General features: G+C 52.7%; 1 protein-coding gene across 42 annotated transcripts in view; it reads right to left on the bottom strand.

The window, feature by feature from the left end:
* Positions 1-12,452, bottom strand: part of CELF4 (CUGBP Elav-like family member 4) — a 297,313-nt gene that overhangs the window by 115,479 nt on the left and 169,382 nt on the right. The gene's annotated exons all lie outside the window — the stretch shown is intronic.

The following is a 12,452-nucleotide window of genomic DNA, read 5'->3' as shown; positions in this document are numbered from 1 at the left end:
CTAGAATCTTTCTGAGGGGTGACATGTACACACTGGTTTGTTGCTTGAGGAACCACCCTTCTCTTTGGTGGAAATCAGACTTACATTCGCCTCGCTCCACCTCTCGGCATCTTTCCCACTTGCCATGATTTCTCAGAGATCATTAACCAAGAATTCAGTCAACAAACATTTACTGCCCATGCTAGGAACAGGCAGTGTAAAGCCGAAAAGTTCATGGTACCAGGCCTTAGTTGTACCAACGTCCTGGGGTGCTCTGCAGGTCCTTTGGGGCCTGATTACTTACCAGAAGCCCTGGGACCCTGGCCTCTGAGGGTGCGTATGGCCCCTCCTAGGGAGGGCTTTTTGTGGACATCTCATCCAACATCCCCTTTTCTTGAGGTCTGTGGCCATGCTTGTCCTGATAGAAAGATCCCTTCTCCCATGCAGTCCTCACCCTGAACAGCTAGAGACCTCTCATGGTCTGCATGCAGAAAAGCTCCTTGAGCAGTGCCAGGATCCTAGTACGGGCTTTCTTGGTTTGTTGCTGGATTGAGAGGACAGGAGAGGAGAGGCCTGGTCTTGCTACCAGGAGCTGGGATCTTGGAAGCTGGGAGGGGCCAATCAAGGCCCTCTGCTACCCCCAGTGAGGGTGACCACTCACGGGCCCAGGAAGGAATAAGAACAGAGACAGGGAGGGCTTGGGGCAGTCCTCAAGCAGTGCCAGACCCTGGGGGTGGCATCGAGGGTGACTGAGACATCCGCCCGATTCAAGGGCTCAGAGAGAACAAGGCTCTGGGGCCAGAGAGGTCACAGGACTGGCCTGGGGACGGACACCGCTCAGATCCTTGGAAGCACGCATTTCTTTTACTTCTTTCTTTTCCAGTGTGCAGTTGGAGCTTGGTAAAAGCAGCATAAACAGTAGATCCTTAGAAAGAGAAGCGTTCTCTCTGTGGCAGGGTCCTGCTTAGGTAACTGACCGGTACGGTCTGTTGAGGGCTGGGGTGGGGGATGGGCTGAGGCTGAAAGCAAGAGCCCTAAGTATCAGAAGGTTTCAACCAAGGAGACTCAACAGACAACACACACTTTACTCTTCCTTTACTGGACAGTCTAAGGCGCGTCACTGTCTCCTTATATCTCACAGCAAGCCAGGAAGACAGGGGAAAAGATGGCTCCATTTTATAGGCGGGGATGCCTTGGTGGCCCTGAGAGACTGAGGCTGGATTGGACCCCACCTGGTAAGTGGTGGCAGAGCCTCAGTGTGCCTCATACGCTCCACCCACCCACTGACCAGAGACTGCAACAGCCCTGGACCTGGCCCGGACACCGAAGAGCCATGTGAGGGGAATAAACACCCACGAGGCAGAGCCTCTTGCTCCTGGAGGAACTTAGTTGGAACAAAGAATGTTGTTACAGTAACAGTGATGATTAGTTACCGGTGATCAGCAGATCTAAGTATTTACTCATTTGATTTTCACCACAATCCTGTGAGAGCAGCACTTAGAATCATCATTTTACAGTTGAGGAAACTGAGGCACAGAGAGGGTCAGTAGCGTGCCCAAGGCCGCCCAGCCCCAGGGCCCACTGTGTCCCAACACCTCCCTGCCTCCAAGGGATGCGGGTGTCAGTCAGAGGAGGCTAAAATGTGAGAATGGGTGGGCACCAGCGAGCCAGAGAGGAGCTGGGCAGGCCATCCAGGTGGGGCATCGTGCCAGCTGGGAACGGAGGGCTGGGGGTGTCCAGGCATAAGTGCCCGTGCCAGGCTGCTGATGGACATGAGAGGCCCAAGTAGGCAGGTCCCGCCCAACACTGTAGCCTCAGGCAAGCTGCCCGTGGGCTCCCTGATGGAGGATGATATACAGCTGCCGGGTTAAAGGCCTGCTTTAATCGAACAATAATACTGGGGAGTGATGAGCCACCATACATCAGCTCTCGTCAAATGAAAAATTCGAGAGGAGAACGTGGGAGGTGAGCGATGGACTGGGAGTGTGCATTTTACCCAAATCGACAGCAATTTACATGCTAGAGAGACAACTGTTCCCACTGCCAAGACAGCAGCTCCCAGCCACAGCCCGGCCCAGAAGTTCCCTGTAGGCCTCCACTGCCACCCCTCCCCCCCAGCCCCTAGCCCAGCCTTTTGCAGGCTCAACAAGACTAAATTTCTTTCTTTCTTTCTTTTCTTAAGTTATTGTTTTAAGTTCCCCAATGGCAGACTTTTATTTTTAAAGCTAAGAAATTGTGGTGAAGCACATAACGTAAAATAGACCACCTTAGCCCTCCCCTGCAGGAAGCCTCCTCTCTGATCTCTACCCTCTCTGGCCACCATGGGGCTCCCTGCCCCGAGGTCTGAGTGCTGACCACCTCAGGCTAGTGTGCAGAACTGGGGTCTCCCTGGTCTCGCCCTCAGGTGTACACAGGTGCCCCCAAAGTCTCAGGGGGATTGTTTTGAGTTAATCCTGATAGAAAAGCCTCAGGAAGGCCATTGTGTCCCTTCCTGCCTGGTTTCTTTTCCTACAGAGTGTAACCCCCCATGCGGGGAAGGCACAGAGTAGAGAAATGTTATCCTTGTCCAGCGATGCCCTCAAACTTCACCCCTGCTTCTTACTGGCCCTGGAGCTCTGGGTCCAGCCCTGTCTCTCCGAGCCACGGCCCCTCCTCTGTGGAACAGAGACGGAGTGAGCTGGTGGCACAGGGCCAGTATGGCGGGACGAGGCAGTGCAGGTGGGCACGACTGCGGTGTGGGCCTGGCCAGCCTTGGACGTGTGTTTTCAGGTCGAGTGTGTGCACAGGGTGGCCGTCACTCATCCACTAGCTTCAGCTGGCCAGAGAGGAAGGAGGGGGTACCCGAGGACCTGTGTGTGTGTGTGTGTGTGACCTCCAAAACCTCCTTGCCGCAGAGTATAAATATTTATACAGATAACTGCCATAAATCTGCCCGCCTGGCAAACAAATGAATTGCAAACGTAACTTTGGGAGTTTTTATGAAAGTGCTCGGCAGGGAAGGAGTTGAAGAATGAAGGAGCATTATGGTGATGAAGCCTGAAGCTGCAGGGTCCGGTCCCCGGTCCTGGGACAGGCAGCTGGGTCCCCTCAGGGCTGGTCCCCTCAGCGAGGAGGGAGGGACACACCCTGTGGAGCCCGCCACAAACTGAACTGTGCTGGTGGCATGGGGTGGACACACAAATTGCCCAACCAGAACTAGCTGTCACTGACCGCCTGCCCTGTCTGTACAAAGTGCTCATTTAATCCTTCACATCCCCACGAGGTAGAGGAAACTGAGGCACAGAGAGGGAAGCGGCTTCCCTGGGCGGTGGAGCAGGACGTAAACCCAAGTCTGCGTGAGGCTAGACGTGGCTCCTACCAGCACCCGATACCGACTGCCACCCATGGCCTGGCTGGAGCTGGGGCCAGAGCCAAGCTCCTGTATGCTTTCTCCCCCAGACAGCTGCTTCTGATGACCTCTCCCCACCCGCTCCGAGTCTCCCAGGCCACCAGCTCTGCCTGCCCCAGCCCAGCCCCTCCCCATGGTCGGGAGAAGGTCTCTTTCACTGGGTCCACAAGAACTTTATTACCTGGGAGCTAGTTCCTTTGCTTTTCCTGTAACAAATTATCCTAAGGATGTGACCCAGGACCACATGTTAATTGCAATGGAAAGTAATCAATCTCCTTTACTAAGCCCAGACTTGGGGGCAGGTTAGCCGGGAGCAGAAGCTGGGTTCTTAATGAGGAGGGCCCCTGAAGTGTCCAGCGGGCTCTGCAGTGCACCCATGGCTGCCTCCGCCTCCCCCCTCCCCATCAGCCCTCACCCCTTCCTGCAAGGACAACCCCCGTCCAGCCCTTTCCTGACCTGGCAGCCTCCCACTGCTCCAGATCATGTCCCCTCTTGGGGCCACCTACCTCTCAGGAGCTTCTATGGCTCCCTGACCCCCATGGAATCAGCTCAGCCCTCCTTCCTCTGTGCTGTGCTCCAAGCCCCTTCCTGGCCTGGTTATCCTCTTTCCAGCTGTGTCCCCTCTGCAGCCCATCCTGGGCACCTCTGCAAACGCTGTACCCATGCCTCCTCTTGCTGTCTCCTGCAACTCTGCCCTGCACGGGTGTGCTCCTGCCTTCTCCTATCCCTCTGGCCAAAGCGCAGGCCTCCTCTGGCCTTCAAGGCTTCCAAGGGTCCAGTGCTGGGTGCTGAAGAATTCCAGGAAGGCCTTGGGGAAGACCTGGCTGCAGAAGAGCCCCTCTCCACTTCTCTCCTGCCATGATGCACCGTCCCCGGGAATCTGGGGCTCTGGGCAGGAGAACAGGAGCCTTGGGGTCTAGCCTTGCCTTGGTTGAAAGTGGGTCAGGTCCCTGGAGCCACCACAAAGCAGGTGGTAGTGCTGGCCTGGCTCACCTCCGGGGATGCAGGGGGAGGGCGGACCCAGCTTCCCTCTGGCCTGGCGAGAACTAGGGTCCTAACCTGTAGTTCATTTTATAGGGGTGGACGTGGCAATTTGAAAGCAGAGCAGAGGGTCCCTCCCTACCTCTTGGGTGCCCCTGGGGTTCTATACTGAGTATTGGCTTTCAGCTGGGTGTGCAGTAGGGAGGGCCAGGCTAGGGGTGGGGGTGGGGGGAGAACGGACAAGAGGCTTCCTGAGAGGCAGGAAGGCAGAGGGGTCCAGGCAGGAGGGCAAAGGTCTGGTGTCTAGTGACCCAGGTGGGCATGGGTGCCCGTCCTCCAACGGTCCCTCGGTGGACTGACTGAGGACAGGCTCCAGCAGCTCCAGGAGCTGCTCTGAGGCTCTGAGGTCTACACAGGTCAAAGGACTACCTCCATGGGCCCCCGCCCGAGCTGCACTGAGAGCTACCAGAGGAACTCCAATAAAAGAAAAGAAAAAAGAAAAACACCCATCCCAGACGAACCCAACTGGAATCTATATGTGGGACCCTGGCCTGGGATGCTTTCAGCTCCTCGGGTGCTTCTCACGTGCTAACCCAGGATGCAGGGTCGGGCGGGGCAGATGCCCACTGAAGGGTCATTTCTGGAGGCTTTAGAAATGCGGGGGAGGCAGCGAGAAAATAGCCATGAGAGGAAATGGAGAAAATGAAATGAATGTACACAAATCGGATGATAACCCAAGTCTTGGGTCTGGGCTGTCAGGAAAAGACAGGTGTGCTCAGGGGGAAATGGTTTGAGTTATTCAAGCCAAATGCTTCTGGGGTTAGAGGAGGGACCCCTGTCTGAGATGGTGCCTGGCTGGTCTGGGACTCAGGCTGCCCAGCCAGGAAGGCACACTCATTCCACTGGGCAGTGGTGGGGGATAGAGGAAGGGCAGAGGAGAGGGAGGCATTCTGGGCCACCCCTTGCTTGGGTCAGAGGATGTTGGGTCTGGCCTTACAGCGGCTCCGCGGGGGTGGGGCAGCTAGACGGGGGAGCGGGGAGCCCAGGGAGGGAGGTGGGCACTGGTAGGCCATAGGGGTGGCCAAGGACAAATCCCCCAGACTTTACAATTTCCCTGAGAGTCAACAATTCTATTAAATAGGATAATGGATTTTAAAAGGCTCCGAAAAGCAGAGTGCTGTAAGATGGGCAGCATTATTGATATTAACAACCACATCCTTCTTGGAACATCGAGAGGAAATAAATCAGACAACGCTTGCAATAAGCAAGTCCCTTGGAAGCATTCATTGCCATGAAATAAACACACATATATTATAAACCCCAAATTAAAGGGAAATAGCGCTCGGGGGTAAGCCCTGCTTTTATTTTTTAGAGTCTTATGAAAACCCACAGATGTTGGGAAAGCAGGTCTTCAAGGACACAGTGTGGGGGGTGCCCAGGCCTGATGGGGAAGGAGAAGCTGGGGGTACATGGCCCCCACGTCAACATGGGGGTCCGGGAAGGCCAGACGGTCCCAGGCAGCCAGTACCTCCTGAGCGCCCGATTTCATGGCATAAACTTGTCCTTTGTACCCTTCAAGGCTGACATGTCTCCTTCTCCAGAAAGTCCTCCACGGTCCTTCCCCCAACTAACCTCCCGCTCCCCATTCTCAGCCTCCTTGGTCTTCCTGTCCTTGTGTCCGGTCATGACACCTGCTTTTCATCACCTGGTGTCCTGTCCTGGCCAGGAGACACACCTCTCGGCCAGACTTCCGTCAACCGCTGCTGAGGAAGGGTGGCGGAAGTGCAGGTGCGGTGGACGTCCTAAAACGGACTGGAGGTTATTTTTTCCTCTCTTACCTCATTAAACTTAGCTTCCAATTATGTGTTAATGATGCTGGCTGTCTATCGTAGGCTGGAGCTTACTGCAGTGTCTTTAAATTTAATCACCTCCATAATGGCCAGGTCTGGCATCACAATGAGAAAAAAAAAAAAAAGTACAGTCCTTTGCTCCTGAATGAGCCGGCAAGATCTGGGGCCCCATTGAGGCCAGAAAAGTCCTTCAATGTCTCCTCGCCCTAGACAAATTCTAGGAAATCCTGAGAACCATCTTTTAGGACCTCCAACGGACTCCCTTTTGTTCTTCATTTACAAGTGTACCAAGAGGGATGGAGGTGAGACTCAGGGAAGGACTTTCTGCCCAGGCTGGGATGAGCAGAGCTGGAAAGGCTTCTCCCAAGAGAGTGCTTGAGAGATCCCATGGCCCCTGATGCTCCCTCCTTCCTCTCCCCATTTCCTGTGTGTGGTACATGATGTTGAAGAGAAGCTGGGGTGGCCTCAATGTCAGGCTCTCAAGGAGCCCCAGTGAGGGAGGCTAAGCTGCCATTCTATTCTGGGCCTTCACCCCTAGACACTCATGCAGAGGGTTGATGAGTCCCTGATGTCCGTGGATTCAGGACCAGCCTTCATGTCTACATTTTCCACTGAGCCCAGAATTTGACATTACTTTCAGTTTGGGGCTGTGGCCCCCACCCTTCTGCCCAGTCCTGTATTTGTTCTGAACCCAAGGGTGAGTCACTGGTGACAGAGTGGGCTCTCCCAAAACTTTTGTGATTTTGGAGATGCGGAGAGAAACTCCTCTGACCTTATCTCCTTCTCAGACCAGCTGCCCTCCCTCCCACATCCTGTGAAACACCACTCCCCACTCCCCACTGCATCTGTCCCTTTGGGGAAACTTCTGCTTTCCCCAGTGCCCTTGGGTGCTGAGGTCTCTGCTCCTGGGCCTTGGGTTTCAGGTCTGCATGCAGGTTCCCTCTCCCCACTGTTCCCACCAAGCCATCACCCAGTGTCCTTGCCCAGCTCCACACCCATATCCTCCTCTCTACCTTATTACTCCTGACATTATTCTACAAGTACTCTATCCTGCACCCCTCCACCTGCCATCCAACCATCCATCCATCCATCCATCCATCCATCTATCCATGCATCCATCCATGCATCTAGGCACCCATGCATACATCCATCCATCATTCATCCATCAACACACATCTATCTACTCTATCCATCCATTCATCCATCCAACCATCCCTCTGTCATCCATCCATCCATCCATCCATGAATGCATGCATCTATGCACCCATGCATGCATCCATCTGTCCATCCAACAACCAGTATTGAGGGCATACTTAATGCTGGGCCCTGCACTGGTGCTGGGATAAGGTCCAGTCTTCAGGAGGCCACGCTGGAGTAAAGATTGTAGACAGTTTACTGTGTGATTATGTCACAAAATCAGGTAAGGCTGCTGGAGAAGGGGAGCTTTAAAGGACAACTCACCCTCTGTCTGGGCTCAACTCAGGCCCCCAAGCTCCAGGTTCCAAGCTCTCCGAATACTGAAGGCTCTTATCACACCATATGGAGGCTCCATAAGGCAAGCAGCCTCCCTTAGGTGGGAGCCTTGCAGGTGCCCTAGGTCGGGACTGACTCATCCATCACGCTAGCACTCCTTTAACAGGAGGTAAAGGAAAGCCTTGCCTCTGCCATTTGAATAGGATCTCGCCGATGACAGGGGTGGCGCCATTTATTCCTCCACATCTCTTCCCACTTCCCAGGCCAGGACTCAGATGCTAGAGTTTTTCTTAACTGAGCTCACAGGATATCTCGTGGCTGATTTGCTGACCCCCCAGCTGCCATCTGGATTAAGGCTCACATTCTTGTTTGTCCCCAAACCCTCCCTCCGGGTTGACCCACTTTTTACATCTAAAGAATTCACAGCAAGATCCTGCCCTGTCCCAGTCTCAGCCTGAGCTCTTTATCACTCATCAACACTGACTGAATATTTATTGATGGGCCCAGTGGGGGCAAGGATGGGGAGAGAAGAGGCAACCCAGGGGCTTATAAAGGAGGCCTCTACCTGCTCTAAGCCCTGAGAGTAGGAGCCTCAGGCTTGGGAGGCGGCCCAAGGGTGATAACTAGCACTGAAAGAACACTCTTTACATTAAATCTTGTGGTCCTTAAAATGACCTGCTAAGGAAGTTAAAGTGAAAAAAACCTGGAAATATTTCCTTAGAGCTAGTTACGTGCTGACACTGAAAAGTGCTTTGCATCTGTTAACGGAGAGCAGTCTGGTAATGATGAGATGAGGACTGTTACCATCCCATTTCAAAGATGGGAAAGCCAGGGCTTCCCTGGCGGCGCAGTGGTTGGGAGTCCGCCTGCCGATGCAGGGGACACGGGTTCATGCCCCGGTCCGGGAAGATCCCACATGCCGCGGAGCGGCTGGGCCCGTGAGCCATGGCCACTGAGCCTGCGCGTCTGGAGCCTGTGCTCCGCAACGGGAGAGGCCACACCAGTGAGATGCCGCATACCACACACACACAAAAAAGATGGGAAAGCCAAGACACAGAGAGGGTAGACAGCTTGCCCAGGCCCACAGAGCTGGTATCAGCAGTCAAGCCGGTGCGCTCTGGCTCTCGAACAGTGAACCACTCTTCTTGTCTGTCTCTCTTGGTAGAAGCCCTTTGTAGAAAACGAGAAACGTGGATCCGGGGGGTTCAGGGTCTCCCCACCCCCACAGTCGGTCCATAACCCAGCCAGGCTCCATCTCGTGCATGGCAACGGCAGACTGGGGCTCCTCCCACTCTGCCTTGTACGCTGGGCTTGTACGCTGGGGGATGGGCTCTCTAGCTTCTTGGGAGAAGAAGGTTCACTGCTTCCAGAGGTCCTGTTTGTTCCTTCCAATGGGGCAAAGGCCAGTGAATTTACGCGTGCGCGCACACAACACACACATCACATGTGCACACTCATGCATGTATAATGCCTTTTCCATATGCAGTGCAACTAGCAAGCAAGCTTTCCACTCTTCAGAAAACAAGAGAAGCAGGAAGTAGGTCATAAAGGCCCCTAAGGTTTATTAATCCCTTCATTGATTCGACAAATGTAAAATATTTATGGTCCATGTATTAAAACTCTTGTGTGCTTTGCTCATAGAAAACCTACTCTAGGGCTATTAACTGCTAGTTTACAAACAATGCTGACAAGCTGCTCCCCACTCCCCTCCCCAGAAATGTGAGCACCCTGATCGAGTCACTACTATTTCCCGTGCCAGAAACGGAGCCTGCCACACATACTCCTGGATAACTGAGTGAAGCCTAGTGATTCTGGTTTCCATCACTAAAGCTGATGGGCAACTGATTTAATGAAGGACCAAGAGGCCGAGCAGAGCCACCACCACTGGGAGAAGCAAGAACCACCAGAACACAGGGGCGGCCACTGTCTGCACAGAGACCGGCCCACACCCTCCGGCACTTTTGACAACAGCACCCTGCAGAAGACAAACTCGAGTCAGGAGGAAAACTTTAGGTGATGTTTTTATACTGAATAAGAAGACAGGGCACTGGAATGCATTTTAGGAATTAAAATGAGTTTTAATTCCTAAATTAAAAGAGTTAAAATGCATTTTTACTACTACCCTCCAAGTAGTTAAAATGAAAGTTTAAAAGTTTTGAAGGTGGCAATCCTCAGCCAGCTGAGAACTCTATTATACATAATCCTTAATTTCCAGATGGGTCATGTATAATACAGAAGTCTGTAATATACAGCCCCAGGATTTCTTCCTCCCATGCCAAATGTCATGTGGCATCTGTAAACCCCTCCTTTCTTTTCAAAGCACGTCTACATCCGTTATCTCGTTTGATTCCCATGATAGTCCTGTGATGTGGGGAGTCAGGGAGAAACCTATTATTTTACAGAAGAGGAAATAGAGGCCCGAAGAGATCCCAGGTCTTGTGTGAGTTATGACTGAGACCCACGCAGAGCCAGGGCTCATGCTGCCTCCTGAGTCCCTCTCCTTGCTGGTCAGGAAGGCAGAACCCTCAGGATCTCCAGAAAGAATGAATTCTCCCTAAGGACACCATGCCTGTCCTGTCTGGGGGCCCAGATGGCTCCCCTTTCTCTGGTAGACCTTCCAGACACACCGGCCACGCTGACTGCTCCCCGCCAGCTCTGCACAGCTCTTCCAGGGTTCTGAGCTAGTCTCCTGCCTCTTCCAGCTAATTGTGAGACTGGGCTGAGAGGCTCAACGCTGGGCGTAGGGCGGGAGGGTGGGGTGGGGGGTTGGGAGGGTGGGATGGGGGTGGGCGGTGGGGGGGAGCAACCTGTGAGAGAGATAGGTAGATAGGTAGATAGACGGATGATAGAAGGATTGATGAGAGGAAGTTGTGCAGGTTGGGGGATGGGAGGGGGCAAGTTTGCCTTATCAAGTCTGTTTATCTCGCTTATGGAGGGGGGAGGGGAGACTCCCTGTCCTTCCTGAGCTGCTAAATGCTGTCACAAAAACATTTATTAATATGCAAATTCTAAGTGGCAATCTGGACCCAGTCGGGTTGTGCTAATTTGCACATTAATATCTGTCTTCAGGCCGGCCTCAGCTCTGGAGAGGGAGCCAGTGGGGCTGGGAATGGGGAGTGGGAGGAAGGGAGCAGGTGGGGCAGGGTGGAGGGGGCTCTGTAGGGGGCCTGTGGCCTGCCCTGACAAAGAGGGGTCTGCAGTGGAAGAACTGGGTTGCACCTCGGTTCAGAAAGTTCAGTCCATGATCAAGGCAGGATGCAACACTGGCCTTTTGCCCTTTCTGGTGCCTGGAAGTCCTCAGGGCCATGTTGGGACTTGTGCAAGTAAAGGGAGGCTGCAGAAGCCTTAGCCCAGAGAGGATGCTGGTGCTGACAGAGCAGAGTGAAGATGGTAAGAGAAATAAGTGGGGAACATCACAGGACACAGGCTGGACAGGGCTACTGTTGTCCCACTCACAGTAGTGGGCATCTTGTGAGTGGAGGAATGGCTAAGGAGCTCCTCCTGATTTACTTGTTCCTTCCTGGACCATGGCCCATCCTCCATCCCCAGAGAGGTGGCCTTCTCTCTCTGCCTTCCTCAGTGGACTCCTATCCCCCATTCTGTACCCACGAGTACAGAGCCATTCATCTCTGATGTGCTGGGTCAACCTCCATCCCAAACCCTCCCTCCATTTGTCCCAGTAAATACAGTTATATGTGTCAGACTCATCAGACTTCTATGTTAAGAAAATAGTGATCACTTGTAATGGGTTCAGCAATGGTGGTTTGGGCAGTGATGGGATGTCAAGAGAAAAGTGGGAGCTGGGTGCAGTGGCCTCCCATCTACCTTAGCTGGTCACATCCTTGGATAATCAGACAGGCCAGTAGCCATCCGAATTGATGTGCCCCTTCCCTTCCAACTCCACCAACCTACAACATCTTCCTGTTGACTGGCTATGTTCTGATTTGATTCATTCTTCAAACCCTGCCCTGTGCTATCAAACACTCTTGACGTCCTGTCCAGAATGATTTTTTCTGTCACCTTGTGTCACCCACCTGCAGTTTTGAATGTTTCTCTGATCGTTTCATGTGTGAATCTTGATTTTCTAGCTACATGGGGAGCTTTCTCCTCCACAGTATGTGGCAGGGACCAGACATGTGGCCTGGTTCAACATACACTTATCAATTTTCCAAAGCATTTTTGTCAGTTAACACCCTTCACCTTTGTTCAAGCCTGTGAAATGGCCAGGCTGTTACTTTCAGACACTAAACTCATAGTGCTCAAGAGTGATATTTATTGTTACTTCACAAATTTAGATTTACTTCACTTAGTTTATCAAAATAAACTAAACTTGCAATTCTGAAGATAGCCACCAGGTGGTGATATGTGTCTTTGGTACATGCTTTGAGCATATTTTTCTGGAGACCATGAATTAATGTATTTCCCTTTCTTACTTTTCTCCAATTTTAATTTACCTGCCTCTATGTTCCAGGCATAATCACCTCCACCCCCAAAAGACTGTCTGCTGTGGGACTGACAAATGGACAGAGGATGACAATATCATGTGATGTGTGTTGAAATAAACCAAGGGTTCTAGAAGCTTAGAGAAAGGGATAATCAGCTCAAGGAAGGGGAAGTCTTCACAGAGGAGGTTAACTTCAGAGCGAGGCAAGTAAGAAGAAAACAAGAGTTTGCCAGGAATGTGTGTGTCCATCGGAAGGGATGGGCTCTCGGCAAGAATGAGAAGTCAAAATGTGCAAAGAAATAGAGGTGATGACAGGAGGGATGAGAAGTGACGTGGC

Source organism: Monodon monoceros, unplaced genomic scaffold (genome assembly GCF_005190385.1).
Source record: "Monodon monoceros isolate NGI ecotype Baffin Bay Population unplaced genomic scaffold, NGI_Narwhal_1 Super_Scaffold_1, whole genome shotgun sequence".
Classification (NCBI taxonomy): Eukaryota; Metazoa; Chordata; class Mammalia; order Artiodactyla; family Monodontidae; genus Monodon; species Monodon monoceros.
Note: the sequence above shows the minus strand (reverse complement) of the source record. Positions and strands in the feature narration are given on the sequence as shown.